Raw genomic sequence first — 16595 nt, 5'->3', positions numbered from 1 at the left:
TTGAACATTTCACTTGTAAATCAGACTAAATGACCACCACCATATGAATTCTAGATTGAAATATGTGATTTCATTTGTCTTTGCTTTAAATGGGTGTCTACTGAACATGAGAATTCTTACATAAAATATTTCATAAGGATAACCAAAAGTTAAAAATTAAACTATGGTTTCACTGGGGATTGAACCCAGGACCTTCTGCGTGTAAAGCAGACGTGATGACCACTACACTATGAAACCCACCACAGATCAGTTGGATTGGATGACAGCTGCAGAAAACGGTTGTCCACTGATCTTTCAAAACACAATATAATTTTCTTCTAAAGAAACCTGTTCAAAAAGATGTGCTCATAAGTGATAAAAAGTAGGACAATCTAACTGTAAATCAGACAAATTGACTACTACCATATGAATTATAGATTGTAATATGTCATTTCAATTGTCTTTCGTTTAAATGGGTGGCCATGGAATTTGAGTATGCTTACATACAATTGTTTTTTAAAAATAACCAAGTGTTAAAGCTTAAGCCCTTGGTTTCACTGGGGATTGAACCCAGGACCTTCTGCGTGTAAAGCAGATGTGATGACCACTACACTATGAAACCCAACTTGTCCCTATGTTTTTCATTGACCGTTGCAGTACATGGGTGTCTCCTGATCATTCCAAAATCATACATTGTAATTTTCTTCAACAAACGCATGTTCAAAAGGATAATCCCATAGTTTTGGTGGGGATCAAAGTGAAGAGCTTCCACTTGCAAAGCAGATGTAATGACCACTTCCAAATAAATTATTGTTTGAAATGTGTCATTTCATTTCTTTTTCCTTCAAATGGGTATCTACAGAACATTAGAATGCTTCGAAAGAAAATTTATTGAGGATAACCAAGGGTTAATGACTCTGGCTTTCATTTGACTTAGGATAGATCTCAGGACATACTGAATGAAAAGCAGGTGTGATGACCACTACACTTTGAAACACAACACTTAAGCAGTGTATTAATTGACCGTTGTTGTACACAGGTGTTTTATGATCTTCCGAAAAGACAATGCAACTTTCTTCTAGAGAATCCTGTTCAGAAGGATATGACCATGGTTTTTAGTGGGGATGAAAACTTGAACATTTCACTTGTAAATAAGACTAAATGACCACCACCATATGAATTCTAGATTGAAATATGTGATTTCATTTGTCTTTGCTTTAAATGGGTGTCTACTGAACATGAGAATTCTTACATAAAATATTTCATAAGGATAACCAAAAGTTAAAAATTAAACTATGGCTTCACTGGGGATTGAACCCAGGACCTTCTGTGTGTAAAGCAGACGTGATGACCACTACACTATGAAACCCACCACAGGTCAGTTGGTTTGGATGACAGCTGCAGAAAACGGTTGTCCACTGATCTTTCAAAACACAATATAATTTTCTTCTAAAGAAACCTGTTCAAAAAGATGTGCTCATAAGTGATAAAAAGTAGGACAATCTAACTGTAAATCAGACAAATTGACTGCTACCATATGAATTACAGATTGTAATATGTCATTTCAATTGTCTTTCGTTTAAATGGGTGGCCATGGAATTTGAGTATGCTTACATATAATTGTTTTTCAAAAATAACCAATGGTTAAAGATTAAGCCCTTGGTTTCACTGGGGATTGAACCCAGGACCTTCTGCGTGTAAAGCAGATGTGATGACCAATACACTATGAAATCCAACTTGTCCCTATGTTTTTCATTGACCGTTGCAGTACATGGGTGTCTCCTGATCATTCCAAAATCATACATTGTAATTTTCTTCAACAGACGCATGTTAAAAAGGATAATCCCATAGTTTTGGTGGGGATCAAAGTGAAGAGCTTCCACTTGCAAAGCAGATGTAATGACCACTTCCAAATAAATTATTGTTTGAAATGTGTCATTTCATTTCTTTTTCCTTCAAATGGGTATCTACAGAACATTAGAATGCTTCGAAAGAAAATTTATTGAGGATAACCAAGGGTTAATGACTCTGGCTTTCATTTGACTTAGGATAGATCTCAGGACATACTGAATGAAAAGCAGGTGTGATGACCACTACACTTTGAAACACAACACTTAAGCAGTGTTTTAATTGACCGTTGTTGTACACAGGTGTTTTATGATCTTCCGAAAAGACAATGCAACTTTCTTCTAGAGAATCCTGTTCAGAAGGATATGACCATGGTTTTTAGTGGGGATGAAAACTTGAACATTTCACTTGTAAATCAGACTAAATGACCACCACCATATGAATTCTAGATTGAAATATGTGATTTCATTTGTCTTTGCTTTAAATGGGTGTCTACTGAATATGAGAATTCTTACATAAAATATTTCATAAGGATAACATAAAGTTAAAAATTAAACTATGGTTTCACTGGGGATTGAACCCAGGACCTTCTGCGTGTAAAGCAGACGTGATGACCACTACACTATGAAACCCACCACAGATCAGTTGGATTGGATGACAGCTGCAGAAAACGGTTGTCCACTGATCTTTCAAAACACAATATAATTTTCTTCTAAAGAAACCTGTTCAAAAAGATGTGCTCATAAGTGATAAAAAGTAGGACAATCTAACTGTAAATCAGACAAATTGACTACTACCATATGAATTATAGATTGTAATATGTCATTTCAATTGTCTTTCGTTTAAATGGGTGGCCATGGAATTTGAGTATGCTTACATACAATTGTTTTTTAAAAATAACCAATGGTTAAAGCTTAAGCCCTTGGTTTCACTGGGGATTGAACCCAGGACCTTCTGCGTGTAAAGCAGATGTGATGACCACTACACTATGAAACCCTACTTGTCCCTATGGTTTTCATTGACCGTTGCAGTACATGGGTGTCTCCTGATCATTCCAAAATCATACATTGTAATTTTCTTCAACAGACGCATGTTCAAAAGGATAATCCCATAGTTTTGGTGGGGATGAAAGTGAAGAGCTTCCACTTGCAAAGCAGATGTAATGACCACTTCCAAATAAATTATTGTTTGAAATGTGTCATTTCATTTCTTTTTCCTTCAAATGGGTATCTACAGAACATTAGAATGCTTCGAAAGAAAATTTATTGAGGATAACCAAGGGTTAATGACTCTGGCTTTCATTTGACTTAGGATAGATCTCAGGACATACTGAATGAAAAGCAGGTGTGATGACCACTACACTTTGAAACACAACACTTAAGCAGTGTTTTAATTGACCGTTGTTGTACACAGGTGTTTTATGATCTTCCGAAAAGACAATGCAACTTTCTTCTAGAGAATCCTGTTCAGAAGGATATGACCATGGTTTTTAGTGGGGATGAAAACTTGAACATTTCACTTGTAAATCAGACTAAATGACCACCACCATATGAATTCTAGATTGAAATATGTGATTTCATTTGTCTTTGCTTTAAATGGGTGTCTACTGAACATGAGAATTCTTACATAAAATATTTCATAAGGATAACCAAAAGTTAAAAATTAAACTATGGTTTCACTGGGGATTGAACCCAGGACCTTCTGCGTGTAAAGCAGACGTGATGACCACTACACTGTGAAACCCACCACAGGTCAGTTGGTTTGGATGACAGCTGCAGAAAACGGTTGTCCACTGATCTTTCAAAACACAATATAATTTTCTTCTAAAGAAACCTGTTCAAAAAGATGTGCTCATAAGTGATAAAAAGTAGGACAATCTAACTGTAAATCAGACAAATTGACTACTACCATATGAATTATAGATTGTAATATGTCATTTCAATTGTCTTTCGTTTAAATGGGTGGCCATGGAATTTGAGTATGCTTACATACATTTGTTTTTTAAAAATAACCAATGGTTAAAGCTTAAGCCCTTGGTTTCACTGGGGATTGAACCCAGAACCTTCTGCGTGTAAAGCAGATGTGATGACCACTACACTATGAAACCCAACTTGTCCCTATGTTTTTCATTGACCGTTGCAGTACATGGCTGTCTCCTGATCATTCCAAAATCATACATTGTAATTTTCTTCAACAGACGCATGTTCAAAAGGATAATCCCATAGTTTTGGTGGGGATCAAAGTGAAGAGCTTCCACTTGCAAAGCAGATGTAATGACCACTTCCAAATAAATTATTGTTTGAAATGTGTCATTTCATTTCTTTTTCCTTCAAATGGGTATCTACAGAACATTAGAATGCTTCGAAAGAAAATTTATTGAGGATAACCAAGGGTTAATGACTCTGGCTTTCATTTGACTTAGGATAGATCTCAGGACCTACTGAATGAAAAGCAGGTGTGATGACCACTACACTTTGAAACACAACACTTAAGCAGTGTTTTAATTGACCGTTGTTGTACACAGGTGTTTTATGATCTTCCAAAAAGACAATGCAACTTTCTTCTAGAGAATCCTGTTCAGAAGGATATGACCATGGTTTTTAGTGGGGATGAAAACTTGAACATTTCACTTGTAAATCAGACTAAATGACCACCACCATATGAATTCTAGATTGAAATATGTGATTTCATTTGTCTTTGCTTTAAATGGGTGTCTACTGAACATGAGAATTCTTACATAAAATATTTCATAAGGATAACCAAAAGTTAAAAATTAAACTATGGTTTCACTGGGAATTGAACCCAGGACCTTCTGCGTGTAAAGCAGACGTGATGACCACTACACTATGAAACCCACCACAGATCAGTTGGATTGGATGACAGCTGCAGAAAACGGTTGTCCACTGATCTTTCAAAACACAATATAATTTTCTTCTAAAGAAACCTGTTCAAAAAGATGTGCTCATAAGTGATAAAAAGTAGGACAATCTAACTGTAAATCAGACAAATTGACTACTACCATATGAATTATAGATTGTAATATGTCATTTCAATTGTCTTTCGTTTAAATGGGTGGCCATGGAATTTGAGTATGCTTACATACAATTGTTTTTTAAAAATAACCAATGGTTAAAGCTTAAGCCCTTGGTTTCACTGGGGATTGAACCCAGGACCTTCTGCGTATAAAGCAGATGTGATGACCACTACACTATGAAACCCAACTTGTCCCTAGGTTTTTCATTGACCGTTGCAGTACATGGGTGTATCCTGATCATTCCAAAATCATACATTGTAATTTTCTTCAACAAACGCATGTTCAAAAGGATAATCCCATAGTTTTGGTGGGGATCAAAGTGAAGAGCTTCCACTTGCAAAGCAGATGTAATGACCACTTCCAAATAAATTATTGTTTGAAATGTGTCATTTCATTTCTTTTTCCTTCAAATGGGTATCTACAGAACATTAGAATGCTTCGAAAGAAAATTTATTGAGGATAACCAAGGGTTAATGACTCTGGCTTTCATTTGACTTAGGATAGATCTCAGGACATACTGAATGAAAAGCAGGTGTGATGACCACTACACTTTGAAACACAACACTTAAGCAGTGTTTTAATTGACCGTTGTTGTACACAGGTGTTTTATGATCTTCCGAAAAGACAATGCAACTTTCTTCTAGAGAATCCTGTTCAGAAGGATATGACCATGGTTTTTAGTGGGGATGAAAACTTGAACATTTCACTTGTAAATCAGACTAAATGACCACCACCATATGAGTTCTAGATTGAAATATGTGATTTCATTTGTCTTTGCTTTAAATGGGTGTCTACTGAACATGAGAATTCTTACATAAAATATTTCATAAGGATAACCAAAAGTTAAAAATTAAACTATGGTTTCACTGGGGATTGAACACAGGACCTTTTGTGTGTAAAGCAGACGTGATGACCACTACACTATGAAACCCACCACAGGTCAGTTGGTTTGGATGACAGCTGCAAAAAACGGTTGTCCACTGATCTTTCAAAACACAATATAATTTTCTTCTAAAGAAACCTGTTCAAAAAGATGTGCTCATAAGTGATAAAAAGTAGGACAATCTAACTGTAAATCAGACAAATTGACTGCTACCATATGAATTACAGATTGTAATATGTCATTTCAATTGTCTTTCGTTTAAATGGGTGGCCATGGAATTTGAGTATGCTTACATATAATTGTTTTTCAAAAATAACCAATGGTTAAAGATTTAGCCCTTGGTTTCACTGGGGATTGAACCCAGGACCTTCTGCGTGTAAAGCAGATGTGATGACCACTACACTATGAAACCCAACTTGTCCCTAAGTTTTTCGTTGACCGTTGCAGTACATGGGTGTCTCCTGATCATTCCAAAATCATACATTGTAATTTTCTTCAACAGACGCATGTTCAAAAGGATAATCCCATAGTTTTGGTGGGGATCAAAGTGAAGAGCTTCCACTTGCAAAGCAGATGTAATGACCACTTCCAAATAAATTATTGTTTGAAATGTGTCATTTCATTTCTTTTTCCTTCAAATGGGTATCTACAGAACATTAGAATGCTTCGAAAGAAAATTTATTGAGGATAACCAAGGGTTAATGACTCTGGCTTTCATTTGACTTAGGATAGATCTCAGGACATACTGAATGAAAAGCAGGTGTGATGACCACTACACTTTGAAACACAACACTTAAGCAGTGTTTTAATTGACCGTTGTTGTACACAGGTGTTTTATGATCTTCCGAAAAGACAATGCAACTTTCTTCTAGAGAATCCTGTTCAGAAGGATATGACCATGGTTTTTAGTGGGGATGAAAACTTGAACATTTCACTTGTAAATCAGACTAAATGACCACCACCATATGAATTCTAGATTGAAATATGTGATTTCATTTGTCTTTGCTTTAAATGGGTGTCTACTGAACATGAGAATTCTTACATAAAATATTTCATAAGGATAACCAAAAGTTAAAAATTAAACTATGGTTTCACTGGGGATTGAACCCAGGACCTTCTGCGTGTAAAGCAGACGTGATGACCACTACACTATGAAACCCACCACAGATCAGTTGGATTGGATGACAGCTGCAGAAAACGGTTGTCCACTGATCTTTCAAAACACAATATAATTTTCTTCTAAAGAAACCTGTTCAAAAAGATGTGCTCATAAGTGATAAAAAGTAGGACAATCTAACTGTAAATCAGACAAATTGACTACTACCATATGAATTATAGATTGTAATATGTCATTTCAATTGTCTTTCGTTTAAATGGGTGGCCATGGAATTTGAGTATGCTTACATACAATTGTTTTTTAAAAATAACCAATGGTTAAAGCTTAAGCCCTTGGTTTCACTGGGTATTGAACCCAGGACCTTCTGCGTGTAAAGCAGATGTGATGACCACTACACTATGAAACCCAATTTGTCCCTATGTTTTTCATTGACCGTTGCAGTACATGGGTGTCTCCTGATCATTCCAAAATCATACATTGTAATTTTCTTCAACAAACGCATGTTCAAAAGGATAATCCCATAGTTTTGGTGGGGATGAAAGTGAAGAGCTTCCACTTGCAAAGCAGATGTAATGACCACTTCCAAATAAATTATTGTTTGAAATGTGTCATTTCATTTCTTTTTCCTTCAAATGGGTATCTACAGAACATTAGAATGCTTCGAAAGAAAATTTTTTGAGGATAACCAAGGGTTAATGACTCTGGCTTTCATTTGACTTAGGATAGATCTCAGGACATACTGAATGAAAAGCAGGTGTGATGACCACTACACTTTGAAACACAACACTTAAGCAGTGTTTTAATTGACCGTTGTTGTACACAGGTGTTTTATGATCTTCCGAAAAGACAATGCAACTTTCTTCTAGAGAATCCTGTTCAGAAGGATATGACCATGGTTTTTAGTGGGGATGAAAACTTGAACATTTCACTTGTAAATCAGACTAAATGACCACCACCATATGAATTCTAGATTGAAATATGTGATTTCATTTGTCTTTGCTTTAAATGGGTGTCTACTGAACATGAGAATTCTTACATAAAATATTTCATAAGGATAACCAAAAGTTAAAAATTAAACTATGGTTTCACTGGGGATTGAACCCAGGACCTTCTGCGTGTAAAGCAGACGTGATGACCACTACACTATGAAACCCACCACAGATCAGTTGGATTGGATGACAGCTGCAGAAAACGGTTGTCCACTGATCTTTCAAAACACAATATAATTTTCTTCTAAAGAAACCTGTTCAAAAAGATGTGCTTCTGCGTGTAAAGCAGATGTGATGACCACTACACTATGAAACCCAACATGTCCCTATGTTTTTCATTGACCGTTGCAGTACATGGGTGTCTCCTGATCATTCCAAAATCATACATTGTAATTTTCTTCAACAGACGCATGTTCAAAAGGATAATCCCATAGTTTTGGTGGGGATCAAAGTGAAGAGCTTCCACTTGCAAAGCAGATGTAATGACCACTTCCAAATAAATTATTGTTTGAAATGTGTCATTTCATTTCTTTTTCCTTCAAATGGGTATCTACAGAACATTAGAATGCTTCGAAAGAAAATTTATTGAGGATAACCAAGGGTTAATGACTCTGGCTTTCATTTGACTTAGGATAGATCTCAGGACATACTGAATGAAAAGCAGGTGTGATGACCACTACACTTTGAAACACAACACTTAAGCAGTGTTTTAATTGACCGTTGTTGTACACAGGTGTTTTATGATCTTCCGAAAAGACAATGCAACTTTCTTCTAGAGAATCCTGTTCAGAAGGATATGACCATGGTTTTTAGTGGGGATGAAAACTTGAACATTTCACTTGTAAATCAGACTAAATGACCACCACCATATGAATTCTAGATTGAAATATGTGATTTCATTTGTCTTTGCTTTAAATGGGTGTCTACTGAACATGAGAATTCTTACATAAAATATTTCATAAGGATAACCAAAAGTTAAAAATTAAACTATGGTTTCACTGGGGATTGAACCCAGGACCTTCTGCGTGTAAAGCAGACGTGATGACCACTACACTATGAAACCCACCACAGATCAGTTGGATTGGATGACAGCTGCAGAAAACGGTTGTCCACTGATCTTTCAAAACACAATATAATTTTCTTCTAAAGAAACCTGTTCAAAAAGATGTGCTCATAAGTGATAAAAAGTAGGACAATCTAACTGTAAATCAGACAAATTGACTACTACCATATGAATTATAGATTGTAATATGTCATTTCAATTGTCTTTCGTTTAAATGGGTGGCCATGGAATTTGAGTATGCTTACATACAATTGTTTTTTAAAAATAACCAATGGTTAAAGCTTAAGCCCTTGGTTTCACTGGGGATTGAACCCAGGACCTTCTGCGTGTAAAGCAGATGTGATGACCACTACACTATGAAACCCAACTTGTCCCTATGTTTTTCATTGACCGTTGCAGTACATGGGTGTCTCCTGATCATTCCAAAATCATACATTGTAATTTTCTTCAACAAACGCATGTTCAAAAGGATAATCCCATAGTTTTGGTGGGGATCAAAGTGAAGAGCTTCCACTTGCAAAGCAGATGTAATGACCACTTCCAAATAAATTATTGTTTGAAATGTGTCATTTCATTTCTTTTTCCTTCAAATGGGTATCTACAGAACATTAGAATGCTTCGAAAGAAAATTTATTGAGGATAACCAAGGGTTAATGACTCTGTCTTTCATTTGACTTAGGATAGATCTCAGGACATACTGAATGAAAAGCAGGTGTGATGACCACTACACTTTGAAACACAACACTTAAGCAGTGTTTTAATTGACCGTTGTTGTACACAGGTGTTTTATGATCTTCCGAAAAGACAATGCAACTTTCTTCTAGAGAATCCTGTTCAGAAGGATTTGACCATGGTTTTTAGTGGGGATGAAAACTTGAACATTTCACTTGTAAATCAGACTAAATGACCACCACCATATGAATTCTAGATTGAAATATGTGATTTCATTTGTCTTTGCTTTAAATGGGTGTCTACTGAACATGAGAATTCTTACATAAAATATTTCATAAGGATAACCAAAAGTTAAAAATTAAACTATGGTTTCACTGGGGATTGAACCCAGGACCTTCTGTGTGTAAAGCAGACGTGATGACCACTACACTATGAAACCCACCACAGGTCAGTTGGTTTGGATGACAGCTGCAGAAAACGGTTGTCCACTGATCTTTCAAAACACAATATAATTTTCTTCTAAAGAAACCTGTTCAAAAAGATGTGCTCATAAGTGATAAAAAGTAGGACAATCTAACTGTAAATCAGACAAATTGACTGCTACCATATGAATTACAGATTGTAATATGCCATTTCAATTGTCTTTCGTTTAAATGGGTGGCCATGGAATTTGAGTATGCTTACATATAATTGTTTTTCAAAAATAACCAATGGTTAAAGATTAAGCCCTTGGTTTCACTGGGGATTGAACCCAGGACCTTCTGCGTGTAAAGCAGATGTGATGACCACTACACTATGAAACCCAACTTGTCCCTATGTTTTTCATTGACCGTTGCAGTACATGGGTGTCTCCTGATCATTCCAAAATCATACATTGTAATTTTCTTCAACAGACGCATGTTCAAAAGGATAATCCCATAGTTTTGGTGGGGATCAAAGTGAAGAGCTTCCACTTGCAAAGCAGATGTAATGACCACTTCCAAATAAATTATTGTTTGAAATGTGTCATTTCATTTCTTTTTCCTTCAAATGGGTATCTACAGAACATTAGAATGCTTCGAAAGAAAATTTATTGAGGATAACCAAGGGTTAATGACTCTGGCTTTCATTTGACTTAGGATAGATCTCAGGACATACTGAATGAAAAGCAGGTGTGATGACCACTACACTTTGAAACACAACACTTAAGCAGTGTTTTAATTGACCGTTGTTGTACACAGGTGTTTTATGATCTTCCGAAAAGACAATGCAACTTTCTTCTAGAGAATCCTGTTCAGAAGGATATGACCATGGTTTTTAGTGGGGATGAAAACTTGAACATTTCACTTGTAAATCAGACTAAAAGACCACCACCATATGAATTCTAGATTGAAATATGTGATTTCATTTGTCTTTGCTTTAAATGGGTGTCTACTGAACATGAGAATTCTTACATAAAATATTTCATAAGGATAACCAAAAGTTAAAAATTAAACTATGGTTTCACTGGGGATTGAACCCAGGACCTTCTGCGTGTAAAGCAGACGTGATGACCACTACACTATGAAACCCACCACAGGTCAGTTGGTTTGGATGACAGCTGCAGAAAACGGTTGTCCACTGATCTTTCAAAACACAATATAATTTTCTTCTAAAGAAACCTGTTCAAAAAGATGTGCTCATAAGTGATAAAAAGTAGGACAATCTAACTGTAAATCAGACAAATTGACTGCTACCATATGAATTACAGATTGTAATATGTCATTTCAATTGTCTTTCGTTTAAATGGGTGGCCATGGAATTTGAGTATGCTTACATATAATTGTTTTTCAAAAATAACCAATGGTTAAAGATTAAGCCCTTGGTTTCACTGGGGATTGAACCCAGGACCTTCTGCGTGTAAAGCAGATGTGAGGACCACTACACTATGAAACCCAACATGTCCCTATGTTTTTCATTGACCGTTGCAGTACATGGGTGTCTCCTGATCATTCCAAAATCATACATTGTAATTTTCTTCAACAGACGCATGTTCAAAAGGATAATCCCATAGTTTTGGTGGGGATCAAAGTGAAGAGCTTCCACTTGCAAAGCAGATGTAATGACCACTTCCAAATAAATTATTGTTTGAAATGTGTCATTTCATTTCTTTTTCCTTCAAATGGGTATCTACAGAACATTAGAATGCTTCGAAAGAAAATTTATTGAGGATAACCAAGGGTTAATGACTCTGGCTTTCATTTGACTTAGGATAGATCTCAGGACATACTGAATGAAAAGCAGGTGTGATGACCACTACACTTTGAAACACAACACTTAAGCAGTGTTTTAATTGACCGTTGTTGTACACAGGTGTTTTATGATCTTCCGAAAAGACAATGCAACTTTCTTCTAGAGAATCCTGTTCAGAAGGATATGACCATGGTTTTTAGTGGGGATGAAAACTTGAACATTTCACTTGTAAATCAGACTAAATGACCACCACCATATGAATTCTAGATTGAAATATGTGATTTCATTTGTCTTTGCTTTAAATGGGTGTCTACTGAACATGAGAATTCTTACATAAAATATTTCATAAGGATAACCAAAAGTTAAAAATTAAACTATGGTTTCACTTGGGATTGAACCCAGGACCTTCTGCGTGAAAAGCAGACGTGATGACCACTACACTATGAAACCCACCACAGATCAGTTGGATTGGATGACAGCTGCAGAAAACGGTTGTCCACTGATCTTTCAAAACACAATATAATTTTCTTCTAAAGAAACCTGTTCAAAAAGATGTGCTCATAAGTGATAAAAAGTAGGACAATCTAACTGTAAATCAGACAAATTGACTACTACCATATGAATTATAGATTGTAATATGTCATTTCAATTGTCTTTCGTTTAAACGGGTGGCCATGGAATTTGAGTATGCTTACATACAATTGTTTTTTAAAAATAACCAATGGTTAAAGCTTAAGCCCTTGGTTTCACTGGGGATTGAACCCAGGACCTTCTGCGTGTAAAGCAGATGTGATGACCACTACACTATGAAACCCAACTTGTCCCTATGTTTTTCATTGACCGTTGCAGTACATGGGTGTCTCCTGATCATTCCAAAATCATACATTGTAATTTTCTTCAACAAACGCATGTTCAAAAGGATAATCCCATAGTTTTGGTGGGGATCAAAGTGAAGAGCTTCCACTTGCAAAGCAGATGTAATGACCACTTCCAAATAAATTATTGTTTGAAATGTGTCATTTCATTTCTTTTTCCTTCAAATGGGTATCTACAGAACATTAGAATGCTTCGAAAGAAAATTTATTGAGGATAACCAAGGGTTAATGACTCTGGCTTTCATTTGACTTAGGATAGATCTCAGGACATACTGGGGGACATTTACTATGGCGTTTCCGCCAGTTTTGTGGCGCTCTCACCACATGTTCTGCTCTCCGACCTATTTATTAGCTGTCGGGGACAGAAAAAATGCCTTTTTCCGTCTGCTCCGACTCTTCTCCGAAAAGGGGCGTGGCTTTGGCGGAGTTGAAACTCAGACACAATTACTATGTGTCGCAGCCCTTTTTGGGCGGTGTAAACTGACGGAAAGTAGACCAAAAGAAAACTGGTCTAGCAGGGACTGTTGGACACATTTCTGGTGCTCGGGACAGATTTTGTCCCAAGGACAGAAAATAGTCTCGGCGCCAGAAATGTCTCTGCACAGCTCTACAAAATTAAATGTGTGTCTTCTTACCGAGAGCAGGTCGGTAACAAAGCCAATGCAGACACCGACACTGTAAGTAAATGTCCCCCACTGAATGAAAAGCAGGTGTGATGACCACTACACTTTGAAACACAACACTTAAGCAGTGTTTTAATTGACCGTTGTTGTACACAGGTGTTTTATGATCTTCCGAAAAGACAATGCAACTTTCTTCTAGAGAATCCTGTTCAGAAGGATATGACCATGGTTTTTAGTGGGGATGAAAACTTGAACATTTCACTTGTAAATCAGACTAAATGACCACCACCATATGAATTCTAGATTGAAATATGTGATTTCATTTGTCTTTGCTTTAAATGGGTGTCTACTGAACATGAGAATTCTGACATAAAATATTTCATAAGGATAACCAAAAGTTAAAAATTAAACTATGGTTTCACTGGGGATTGAACCCAGGACCTTCTGTGTGTAAAGCAGACGTGATGACCACTACACTATGAAACCCACCACAGGTCAGTTGGTTTGGATGACAGCTGCAGAAAACGGTTGTCCACTGATCTTTCAAAACACAATATAATTTTCTTCTAAAGAAACCTGTTCAAAAAGATGTGCTCATAAGTGATAAAAAGTAGGACAATCTAACTGTAAATCAGACAAATTGACTACTACCATATGAATTATAGATTGTAATATGTCATTTCAATTGTCTTTCGTTTAAATGGGTGGCCATGGAATTTGAGTATGCTTACATACAATTGTTTTTTAAAAATAACCAATGGTTAAAGCTTAAGCCCTTGGTTTCACTGGGGATTGAACCCAGGACCTTCTGCGTGTAAAGCAGATGTGATGACCACTACACTATGAAACCCAACTTGTCCCTATGTTTTTCATTGACCGTTGCAGTACATGGGTGTCTCCTGATCATTCCAAAATCATACATTGTAATTTTCTTCAACAAACGCATGTTCAAAAGGATAATCCCATAGTTTTGGTGGGGATCAAAGTGAAGAGCTTCCACTTGCAAAGCAGATGTAATGACCACTTCCAAATAAATTATTGTTTGAAATGTGTCATTTCATTTCTTTTTCCTTCAAATGGGTATCTACAGAACATTAGAATGCTTCGAAAGAAAATTTATTGAGGATAACCAAGGGTTAATGACTCTGTCTTTCATTTGACTTAGGATAGATCTCAGGACATACTGAATGAAAAGCAGGTGTGATGACCACTACACTTTGAAACACAACACTTAAGCAGTGTTTTAATTGACCGTTGTTGTACACAGGTGTTTTATGATCTTCCGAAAAGACAATGCAACTTTCTTCTAGAGAATCCTGTTCAGAAGGATTTGACCATGGTTTTTAGTGGGGATGAAAACTTGAACATTTCACTTGTAAATCAGACTAAATGACCACCACCATATGAATTCTAGATTGAAATATGTGATTTCATTTGTCTTTGCTTTAAATGGGTGTCTACTGAACATGAGAATTCTTACATAAAATATTTCATAAGGATAACCAAAAGTTAAAAATTAAACTATGGTTTCACTGGGGATTGAACCCAGGACCTTCTGTGTGTAAAGCAGACGTGATGACCACTACACTATGAAACCCACCACAGGTCAGTTGGTTTGGATGACAGCTGCAGAAAACGGTTGTCCACTGATCTTTCAAAACACAATATAATTTTCTTCTAAAGAAACCTGTTCAAAAAGATGTGCTCATAAGTGATAAAAAGTAGGACAATCTAACTGTAAATCAGACAAATTGACTGCTACCATATGAATTACAGATTGTAATATGCCATTTCAATTGTCTTTCGTTTAAATGGGTGGCCATGGAATTTGAGTATGCTTACATATAATTGTTTTTCAAAAATAACCAATGGTTAAAGATTAAGCCCTTGGTTTCACTGGGGATTGAACCCAGGACCTTCTGCGTGTAAAGCAGATGTGATGACCACTACACTATGAAACCCAACTTGTCCCTATGTTTTTCATTGACCGTTGCAGTACATGGGTGTCTCCTGATCATTCCAAAATCATACATTGTAATTTTCTTCAACAGACGCATGTTCAAAAGGATAATCCCATAGTTTTGGTGGGGATCAAAGTGAAGAGCTTCCACTTGCAAAGCAGATGTAATGACCACTTCCAAATAAATTATTGTTTGAAATGTGTCATTTCATTTCTTTTTCCTTCAAATGGGTATCTACAGAACATTAGAATGCTTCGAAAGAAAATTTATTGAGGATAACCAAGGGTTAATGACTCTGGCTTTCATTTGACTTAGGATAGATCTCAGGACATACTGAATGAAAAGCAGGTGTGATGACCACTACACTTTGAAACACAACACTTAAGCAGTGTTTTAATTGACCGTTGTTGTACACAGGTGTTTTATGATCTTCCGAAAAGACAATGCAACTTTCTTCTAGAGAATCCTGTTCAGAAGGATATGACCATGGTTTTTAGTGGGGATGAAAACTTGAACATTTCACTTGTAAATCAGACTAAATGACCACCACCATATGAATTCTAGATTGAAATATGTGATTTCATTTGTCTTTGCTTTAAATGGGTGTCTACTGAACATGAGAATTCTTACATAAAATATTTCATAAGGATAACCAAAAGTTAAAAATTAAACTATGGTTTCACTTGGGATTGAACCCAGGACCTTCTGCGTGTAAAGCAGACGTGATGACCACTACACTATGAAACCCACCACAGATCAGTTGGATTGGATGACAGCTGCAGAAAACGGTTGTCCACTGATCTTTCAAAACACAATATAATTTTCTTCTAAAGAAACCTGTTCAAAAAGATGTGCTCATAAGTGATAAAAAGTAGGACAATCTAACTGTAAATCAGACAAATTGACTACTACCATATGAATTATAGATTGTAATATGTCATTTCAATTGTCTTTCGTTTAAACGGGTGGCCATGGAATTTGAGTATGCTTACATACAATTGTTTTTTAAAAATAACCAATGGTTAAAGCTTAAGCCCTTGGTTTCACTGGGGATTGAACCCAGGACCTTCTGCGTGTAAAGCAGATGTGATGACCACTACACTATGAAACCCAACTTGTCCCTATGTTTTTCATTGACCGTTGCAGTACATGGGTGTCTCCTGATCATTCCAAAATCATACATTGTAATTTTCTTCAACAAACGCATGTTCAAAAGGATAATCCCATAGTTTTGGTGGGGATCAAAGTGAAGAGCTTCCACTTGCAAAGCAGATGTAATGACCACTTCCAAATAAATTATTGTTTGAAATGTGTCATTTCATTTCTTTTTCCTTCAAATG

General features: G+C 36.2%; 20 non-coding genes across 20 annotated transcripts; all 20 read right to left on the bottom strand.

Moving 5' to 3' along the window:
• Positions 1-164: 164 nt before the first annotated feature.
• Positions 165-237, bottom strand: TRNAV-UAC (transfer RNA valine (anticodon UAC)). The gene has a single exon. It is a non-coding gene; the product is annotated as a tRNA-Val (tRNA).
• A 291-nt stretch (positions 238-528) lies between these two features.
• On the bottom strand, positions 529-601 carry TRNAV-UAC (transfer RNA valine (anticodon UAC)). Its single transcript has one exon. It is a non-coding gene; the product is annotated as a tRNA-Val (tRNA).
• A 1785-nt stretch (positions 602-2386) lies between these two features.
• TRNAV-UAC (transfer RNA valine (anticodon UAC)) lies at positions 2387-2459 on the bottom strand. The gene has a single exon. It is a non-coding gene; the product is annotated as a tRNA-Val (tRNA).
• A 291-nt stretch (positions 2460-2750) lies between these two features.
• TRNAV-UAC (transfer RNA valine (anticodon UAC)) lies at positions 2751-2823 on the bottom strand. The gene has a single exon. It is a non-coding gene; the product is annotated as a tRNA-Val (tRNA).
• Positions 2824-3861: 1038 nt separating this feature from the next.
• On the bottom strand, positions 3862-3934 carry TRNAV-UAC (transfer RNA valine (anticodon UAC)). Its single transcript has one exon. It is a non-coding gene; the product is annotated as a tRNA-Val (tRNA).
• Positions 3935-4608: 674 nt separating this feature from the next.
• On the bottom strand, positions 4609-4681 carry TRNAV-UAC (transfer RNA valine (anticodon UAC)). The gene has a single exon. It is a non-coding gene; the product is annotated as a tRNA-Val (tRNA).
• Positions 4682-4972: 291 nt separating this feature from the next.
• On the bottom strand, positions 4973-5045 carry TRNAI-UAU (transfer RNA isoleucine (anticodon UAU)). The gene has a single exon. It is a non-coding gene; the product is annotated as a tRNA-Ile (tRNA).
• A 1038-nt stretch (positions 5046-6083) lies between these two features.
• TRNAV-UAC (transfer RNA valine (anticodon UAC)) lies at positions 6084-6156 on the bottom strand. Its single transcript has one exon. It is a non-coding gene; the product is annotated as a tRNA-Val (tRNA).
• A 674-nt stretch (positions 6157-6830) lies between these two features.
• TRNAV-UAC (transfer RNA valine (anticodon UAC)) lies at positions 6831-6903 on the bottom strand. Its single transcript has one exon. It is a non-coding gene; the product is annotated as a tRNA-Val (tRNA).
• Positions 6904-7194: 291 nt separating this feature from the next.
• TRNAV-UAC (transfer RNA valine (anticodon UAC)) lies at positions 7195-7267 on the bottom strand. Its single transcript has one exon. It is a non-coding gene; the product is annotated as a tRNA-Val (tRNA).
• A 674-nt stretch (positions 7268-7941) lies between these two features.
• TRNAV-UAC (transfer RNA valine (anticodon UAC)) lies at positions 7942-8014 on the bottom strand. Its single transcript has one exon. It is a non-coding gene; the product is annotated as a tRNA-Val (tRNA).
• Positions 8015-8840: 826 nt separating this feature from the next.
• TRNAV-UAC (transfer RNA valine (anticodon UAC)) lies at positions 8841-8913 on the bottom strand. Its single transcript has one exon. It is a non-coding gene; the product is annotated as a tRNA-Val (tRNA).
• Positions 8914-9204: 291 nt separating this feature from the next.
• Positions 9205-9277, bottom strand: TRNAV-UAC (transfer RNA valine (anticodon UAC)). Its single transcript has one exon. It is a non-coding gene; the product is annotated as a tRNA-Val (tRNA).
• A 1038-nt stretch (positions 9278-10315) lies between these two features.
• TRNAV-UAC (transfer RNA valine (anticodon UAC)) lies at positions 10316-10388 on the bottom strand. Its single transcript has one exon. It is a non-coding gene; the product is annotated as a tRNA-Val (tRNA).
• A 674-nt stretch (positions 10389-11062) lies between these two features.
• TRNAV-UAC (transfer RNA valine (anticodon UAC)) lies at positions 11063-11135 on the bottom strand. The gene has a single exon. It is a non-coding gene; the product is annotated as a tRNA-Val (tRNA).
• A 1038-nt stretch (positions 11136-12173) lies between these two features.
• Positions 12174-12246, bottom strand: TRNAE-UUC (transfer RNA glutamic acid (anticodon UUC)). The gene has a single exon. It is a non-coding gene; the product is annotated as a tRNA-Glu (tRNA).
• A 291-nt stretch (positions 12247-12537) lies between these two features.
• Positions 12538-12610, bottom strand: TRNAV-UAC (transfer RNA valine (anticodon UAC)). The gene has a single exon. It is a non-coding gene; the product is annotated as a tRNA-Val (tRNA).
• A 1461-nt stretch (positions 12611-14071) lies between these two features.
• TRNAV-UAC (transfer RNA valine (anticodon UAC)) lies at positions 14072-14144 on the bottom strand. Its single transcript has one exon. It is a non-coding gene; the product is annotated as a tRNA-Val (tRNA).
• A 1038-nt stretch (positions 14145-15182) lies between these two features.
• Positions 15183-15255, bottom strand: TRNAV-UAC (transfer RNA valine (anticodon UAC)). The gene has a single exon. It is a non-coding gene; the product is annotated as a tRNA-Val (tRNA).
• Positions 15256-16293: 1038 nt separating this feature from the next.
• On the bottom strand, positions 16294-16366 carry TRNAV-UAC (transfer RNA valine (anticodon UAC)). The gene has a single exon. It is a non-coding gene; the product is annotated as a tRNA-Val (tRNA).
• Between the last annotated feature and the right edge of the window lie 229 nt (positions 16367-16595).

Source organism: Engystomops pustulosus, chromosome 7, assembly GCF_040894005.1.
Source record: "Engystomops pustulosus chromosome 7, aEngPut4.maternal, whole genome shotgun sequence".
NCBI classification, from domain to species: Eukaryota; Metazoa; Chordata; class Amphibia; order Anura; family Leptodactylidae; genus Engystomops; species Engystomops pustulosus.
The sequence above is the reverse complement of the archived record's forward strand: the minus strand, read 5'-3'. Positions and strand labels throughout refer to the sequence as shown.